This window comes from Phoxinus phoxinus (genome assembly GCF_949152265.1).
Source record: "Phoxinus phoxinus genome assembly, chromosome: 12".
Taxonomy (NCBI): domain Eukaryota; kingdom Metazoa; phylum Chordata; class Actinopteri; order Cypriniformes; family Leuciscidae; genus Phoxinus; species Phoxinus phoxinus.
In genome coordinates this window covers 13,468,542-13,476,829 of record NC_136887.1, presented here as the reverse complement: position 1 = coordinate 13,476,829, position 8,288 = coordinate 13,468,542, and positions in this window count along the sequence as shown.

The following is an 8,288-nucleotide window of genomic DNA, read 5'->3' as shown; positions in this document are numbered from 1 at the left end:
AAAACAGTATGTGACAAAAGAAGTACCGGTACTCATAAAAGAGTAAAGTACCCGGATGACCCAGTACTTCCGGTGAGATTCTGAAGTGTGCATATAACGGACACTGGTAGGTCACATGACAATGACATGGCGAATGTAGTACGGCCAGATTATATTCATACTACATAGAACATACTTATTTTTTGTTGTGAAGTAATTGCTTATTAAAAATAAGTACCTACTCAAAAGCTTGTTTAACATTTTTGAGCGCTACATTATTCACATAATTATTTCTTTTCATACTTCAATGACTTTACTATGAATGACTATACACAATGTGGAAAATAGTCATGATAAAGAATGAAATGTCTAAACCCTTTTCTAGCTGTGTATTTTAAGAATTAAGCCAGTCAGTGATGTCGCGCCCATGCAATGAAGACAAACTTGTTCGCAGGCGGATGTCATCATTTCCTGCAGTATTTTTAAGACCTATGTGTCACTTCACCTTAAACGAGTACAAAAATAAAATCCTGTCTATCATCACCTCCACTCGGCCGAGTCGGCCCATACTAATAAAAAACATCTATACATTACATGTGCGATAATGATGAGGTTTGTCAAGTCTTACATCGAGAGAGAAGTGACGGATGAAATTTAAAGAGAACTAGATTTATTTCTGACATGCATTGCTATGTGGTTGCTAAAGAGTTCTGAGCGGCTTCAGGTGCATTGCTATGCAGTCGCAGGCTAAAATCCAAAGACAAATACTTGCAACAGAAAAGTGGTAACACTTCACAATTAGATTTCATTTGTTTACATTAGTTAAAGGGCTAGTTCACCCAAAAAATAAACATTACTCACCCTCATGTCATTTCAATCCTGTAAGACTTTCGTTCATCTTCGAAACACAAATGATAATAATTTTTAATCATTTCTGTCCCTTCATTGACAGCTACGCAACTACCACTTTCAATGCCCAGAAAGGTAGACATAATTAAAGTAACTTTTAAGCGACGCGAGTGCTTTGTTTGCACAAAAAAACTAAACAATTTATCACTTTATTAACCAAATATTAATCTCCAATGCATATTCATGAGAGCACCACAATGCATATTTTGTAATAAAATGGTAAAATATGTTTGTTTTTTTGTGTGTGTGTGTGTGTTTTTTGCGCAAACAAAGCAATTGCGGTTCATAAAATTGAATAGCAACTCATAGCAATTGCTTCATAAAATTGAGGTTACACCACTGGAGTCACATGGATTACTTTAGCTGTCAATGGAGAGACAGAAATCTCTCAGATTTCATCAAAAAGATCTTCATTTGTTTTCCGAAGATTTCCTCACGGGTTTGAAACAACATTAGGGTAATGACAGAATTTTTATTTTTGGGTGAACTAACCCTTAAATTGCACTTATTGACCTATGGCTAAGCCACGCCCCCAAACGCGATGAGCCAATCACAGTGCGCATAGCTAACCCAATACACTCTGACATTCTCTGCTTCCATGTCTATTGAAATGCATTGCAGTTAGTCAGTTTTCATTCGTTTTTATATCTTTTTTTCTTGTCATTTTAAGTTTAAAATGGTCAAATGGTGTGCATGGGGTACATGCAACTCCGACACTATGTATCCCGAGAGGCTGGGCGACGGTGTGTATTTTTTAACCTTTCCCAAGCCACATCTCAACCGAGATAAGTGTCTGCTCTGGATTAAGTTATGCGGTATAGACCACAACACTAACTAAACGTGGATAAAATAAACAAGGTTGTCTACATCTGTTCTAAGGAAAGTCAACAACGTATTTGAACGTTATCTTTAACATCTCTAATGTAACGTTAGGCTAACAATAGCATAACATTAGAAAACGTTAACGTTAGCTTCTAGCTGCGTTGTACATCATGTCACTTAGCTTCATTAACGTATCTGTAAATAACTGAGATAACAAATGTTAGCAATGTTGTGCTGAATGAATCATGTAAATACTGTAGCACCAAGCTAACAGAGAGGTAGGTAGGCTACTCTTGGTAAAGATGGTAAAAAGGTTTGTCCTGGAAACGTATGCATCTTAGACCCGTACATATTTAATTTGATCATGAACCATTAATTACATATTGAAGCACAACATTTTAGACAACTTTCTACCAAAACAACTGGGGAACTTTGTGTTTTATTTTATTTATTTTTGCGGTTTATCACGTTTACACTGTGACCTGTACATTTTTGCCTGGAGCTAAAGCTTTTCATCGACCTTCTCAACAATAAAATTATTAATATAACCCTCCAATGCATAGTTAAGGCCCTTTTGGTGACTTCGAGATGATATATAATCTTTCTGTCTCCAAAAATCATCAATTGCCTCCATAAGCTGCCATAGCGCCTGTCACCGAATGTTGACTGTTTGTCCAAGTGAGTGGAGGGGGCGTGGCTTAGCCATAGGTCAATTAACATGAACTAACGAAGAAAAATATGTTAATGTTAATTTCAGCATTTACTAATACATTATTAAAGGCATGTATCTGTTAATATCATTTTATACTAATAAATTTGCTCTAACATAAACTAACAATGAATAGTTGTATTTGTATTAACTAACACTAACAAAGGAAAGGTTAATAAATACTGTAACAAATGTATTTCTCATTGTTAGTTAATTACTAACTACTGATCACTAATGACCTTATTGAAAAGTGTTACCAGAAAAGCAACTGTGCACCAATTTAATGCAATCTGTGACACAAATATATGGGACATATTAGCCTAATATTTTGACTTGAAAATATGAATTCAAAAAAGAAATTGTGCGCACATCCAAAAAACTTTTGGCAGGTGCTCGATCAAATGAAGCATCAAATTCAAAATAAACAAGAATCGGCACACTGCCACTTCTGCTCCCAAGAATTTATGGGAGAAATTATGACGAAGACCCTTTGGGTCGAAACGTTGTTTATTTTAATAAATTCTTGGGAGCAGAAGTGGCAGTGTGCCGATTCTTGTTTATTTTGAATATTTTCAAAGTATGAGCAACGATGATGAATCATGATGCCTTAGCAAGAACAACTACTGAACTGTGGGTAAGTATAGACCTTATGTAGTCTCACCCCTTTTCATCGCTGCGGTCGTTGGGTTCATGTCTTCCAGTTTGTATTTCCACAGCATGAAGGTTTTATGGATTTATGAAATAACTGCTCCTTTTAAAATCTTCTCGGTTTACTAACATTTGTTATGACATCCGGTTCAAACATTACAATGCTCATGATAACTTTTGTTAAAAAGTAAATCCACTTCACCAGCTAATTTCTCTTCGACAGCGATGCCTTAGAAATGTAGAGAGCTACTGCAAAAACTGAAGTTCAAACACAAAACTTGTTTCTCTGGCGCATAAGGTCTATAGACAGTGTATATGTGAGCGTTCAAAAAAATCACACCTTTAGGTGCAGTCACATTAGCTACATTTCGGCAAAATTTCACACACAAAAATATATATATTTTGCCTATTGTCAGTAGTGTTTTGATATACACTGATCAGCCACAAGAAGTCAACGAGACTGATTATTTTGTAATGTGGAGGTATTTTTTAATTAAACAACTAACATTTATTTTTCTTCCAGGAATAACATTTGCTTTTGAGTACTAAGTCCCCAACACTTGGGACAAAGTTAGTGTGTCTGAATATAACAAAAGGGGAAACGGAACTAGACAGCTGTCTAGTTTGGTCTACAGTAACTTCATGACCCCAACAACAAGCTGAAGTATCAATGAATCTAAATTTGCTTTTAACAGAGAGTTATATGTGTGAAGAACAAATCATATTGGAGTAAAATTATGCAATGAATCATGTCACATTTGCCATGCTCCTATTTTATAAAAACTGTTGCACTCTTTATGGATTCTCTCTGAAATTAGTCCGAGATCCTCCCGGCCGTGATTCAACATATTGAAAGGCATTTTCTGGAGTCTGTCTGTCGGCTGCACAGCAGGTTAGTGGAGCACTAGAGACCTTATTCCCAAGTGACAGTGTTCATAAGGGGCGAGACGTCGTCCGACTCAGCAAGACATCGATCAGGAGCATTGATTAGGAGACTCTACCCTTGGGTGTCGATTAGGAGATGCTTTAGTCAGGTGTGTAGGGGAATTTATACCACAGTAACAATGGCACCTTTCAAGGGGTGAGATATACTGGGCCGCAAGTGAACAGTCAGATCTTGAATTTCATGTTTTGGAAGCAGGAAAAATGGCCAAGATCTGAATGACTCTGACAAAGACCAAATAGTGGTGGCTAGATGACCGAGTCAGAGCATCTCCAAAACAGTTCCCGGTCCCAATGAACACCCAGTTCTGTTCATTCAGCTACAGCAATATTATGATGCCCATAGGGATTTCCTGAAATGACATTAATTATCTACTTCTGCGGGTCAAATTTGGTTGCGCGAGAGCCGTGCTTCACTGACAAGCTGCGCATAAAATAATCGCAGCCTTTACCAAATCGTGTGCGGCTTCATTTCGATTAATCGTGCAGCCCTAGTTAGTATCAAAGTAAAAGGAAGGACAACCGGTGAACCAGCATCAGGGTCATGAGCGCCCAAGTCTCATTGATGCACATGGAGAGCGAAGGCTAGCCCGTCTGGTCCTATTACACGGAAGAGCTACTGTAGCTCAAACTGCTGGCATACGTAATGCTGCCCTATGGGAAGAATGCAGGCTGGTGGAGGAAGTGATGCTCTAGACCCAATGTTTTGCCGGGAAACATAGGGTCCTGGCATTCATGTGGATGTTATTTTGTCACGTACCATCTACCTAAAGATTGTTGCAGACCATGTACACCCCTTCATGACAATGATGTTCCCTGATGGCAGAGGCCTCTTTCAGCAGGATAATGCAGCCTTCCACACCGAAAAACTGGAATGGAATGGTTTGAGGAACATGACAAAGAGTTCAAGGTGTTTCCTTGGCCTCCAGATTCCCCAATCTCAATCCATTAAGCATCCGTGGGATGTTTTGGACCAACAAATCCGATCCATGGAGGCCCCACCTCGCAACTTGCAGGATTTGAAGGATCTGCTGCTAATGTCTTGATGCCAAAAACCACAGGACACGCTCAGAGGTCTTGTGGAGTCCATGCCTCAACACATTAGATCTGTTTTAACGGCACAAGTGGGACCTACAGGATAATAGGCAGGTGGTTTTAAAGTTGTTGCTCATCAGTCAGCTCACACAAAAGTCACTTTCAAATCACAAGCAGCTTTCTATACCGCACGACTAACTTTCGCCCTGACTCAAAATTCCCAAATCACATGGATTCCCATTAAAAATGACCGTATTTCACCTGCAAAAATTCGCAGAACAACGCTAAATGTGACCGCACCTTTTCTCAGCGAGGAATCATCATGCCTACATGAACCCAAGCGTTTCAAATCCAGCAACTTCTGCTATATAATCACTGCACCTCAAGCTACTGGATTCACATGTGAAGTGACTAATATATAAATACCATACTGTGATTAAAAGCAGTGAGCTCATATATCTGTCTCGGTACAAGTATAGCAGCGCACACACACACACACACACAGAGAAAGAAAGAGAGAGAGCCCATTCTGCAGCTGTCACTAGCTGACATGGCCCTGCAGCGCACCATGTGTTGTGTAAGTCTGATGAAAGCAGAGGTTCAGTAGTGGAGCGTACGGCTGCCTCGTCCCAGGATGCCTGGCCCTCTTGTTTCGTGCAGTGCGGTGGAGCAGCTGTTATAGTAGAGCATCACCCCTCTCCCTCCATCCCTCTCTCTTTCTCGGTTTCCTTCCCCTCTCTTCCATCTCTCCACTTCCTGACAAATAGGACAAAGATCTGTGAATCCTTAATTCCTCCAGTGGCACAGAAGCATTGAAGAGAGGAAAGCATCTGGTTATTCTGCTTTTCTCTTTTTTCAGCCCTCTCGCATCTCAACAACACTAGGGCCCTTTCAGAGAGGAAAAGAAAGGAACGAAAAGGGGAGGGAACAAGATCTTGCTTTAAATGCTATATATAAGTTAATACGATGTTGTGTGTTGAAGGGTCTCTTGTTTTCCCATGTTTTTGTTATGTTTGCTTATAGGTCTCATGTGCATTGCTATCTTCCCTGAGGAAAATATTATTGCTCAGAGGTTGCTCTTTCTTAGCCCAGGAGACAGCTCAGTTATGTGCCATTTGAAGTGTGTTATTATTTTGAACACTTTCCAGTTTAATACACAGAGATGACGATTGTTGATTAATAAATTGTTGATTATTGAGGCTGCAGGATTGCCGAATGACTAAAGAAGCGTTATCAGCAAGATGGTATAAAACTGTAAATTTCTTGTCTATTACCACCCACTGCTACTCATACCAACGACGGAAATAAGCGCAGTTATAATAGCAAAATATGTGGGAGAGCGTTGCTTTAGTGACGATATTGTATTGCAATAGGTAACACATTAATGTTAATACTGAATCAAAACTAGTTTTTCACATAATTTTTCATTGAAAAGGTTTAATGACAATATGGTTACACTTAAACAGTGTTGAGGATAACGCATTACAAGTAACGCGGGTTACGTAATCAGATTACTTTTTTCAAGTAGTAAAGTAACGCATTACTTTTAAATGTACAACAAAATATCGGATTTACTTTATCAAATAAGTAACGCAAGTTACTTTGTTTTCCCATTAATTGACTGACAGCTCTCCTGTCCCCATGTTGAGAGAACTCGTGAGTAAGTGCAGAGGCGTTGTGTTCGCTGTGTGAACATAATAGTTATTGTAGTTAATTTGTTGTTGTTTTATTGCTGAAGTAAGTGTTGAACTTTATTCTACTGTGTCCTATTCTTCTGTGATCCAGAACGGCAACACAGCTGAAAGCTTTGTTTGAGTTGCGCCCTCTACTGTACAGGTATGATTTGCCTGAGGCTTCTTTCTTTTACTTCTGGTGTGAAAGGGCCTTTACATTTGCCAAAAATATAACTTTTTCTTATTAAAAGTAAAACAAGCAAGCCCAGCTTAGATTAGGAAAAGTCATGTAAAAGTAACATAACGCATTACTTTCCATAAAAAGTAACTACTGTAAGTAATGCTATTAGTTACTTTTTAGAGTATCGCAATATTTTAAGGCATTACTTTTAATAGTAACTTTCCCCAACACTGCACTTAAAGGGGTGATTGAGTATGATTTCACTTTTCTAACTTTAGTTAGTGTGTAATGTTGCGGTTTGAGCATAAACAACATCTGCAAAGTTACAACGCTCAAAGTTCAAAGCAAAGGAAGGTATTTGCTTATAAAGAAAAGGACTACAACAAACGGCTGGTAGGGACTACACGACATTACTCCCAGGTTAGTGACATCACCAACCCTAAAATGTACATAAACAAACCCCGCCCCCGGGAACACAGTCCATGTTGAGAAGAGGAAAAGTTGTTGTATAGGAGTACATTTGTGAGTCAGCTCAAACTTTAGCATCCATCTTTTCACATGCAATAGAAAGTCACTCTGTGTGCATCTCACAACAGTTCCTATACGAGCGATTTAAAGATTACCATGACAGAATATCCTAATTGAAGATAGTTAACTCCACATCAGCAACATAAATTCATCAACTCACCATTCAGAGACGTCCTCTTGCATTCTTGAGTCTCTCCATCTTTGTCTGACTCCGTTTTAACATTAAAGGCAGAACAGTTTCTGTCACTTTCGTGTGTCTGCGTGAGGTAATCGCAGCTGCTAACACACATGAGCTCTTGAAACCCCGCCCTCGGCAGCAGCTCATTCACATTTAAAGGGCCAGGCACAAAACGGTGCGTTTTTGCAAACCGTCAAAAAGTGACAACTTTAACATGCTATATACAAATATCTGTGGGGTATTTTGTGCTAAAACTTCACATACACACTCTGGGGACATCAGAGATTTATTTTACATCTTGTGAAAAGGGCAATTTTACCACCCCTTTGAAATAGATGTATGAGATGATAAAAATGTATACCATTAATCGTTCCCAGCATATATGTAGAATGATAGGAAGAGAGATAGGGCGAGAGAGAGAAAGTGTAGAAAGAAAGAGGCAAAGAAAAGAGGAGGCAAAAGAAGAGTGCCCTAAGAAAGGGACCCAGAGGGAAAGAAGAGCCAGCGAAAAGAGTTACAATCTTCTTTTATCCCTTCCGTGCCCATGTGACTGAAAACATGTGAGACATTCAAACTGACCAATCAGAAGATTTCAACTTCCCCCACTGTACTAAAGGTGTGTCAACTAGCAGACCCTCCATGTACACACATCGTCTTCTTGGCCTACAAGCCTTGATCACTATC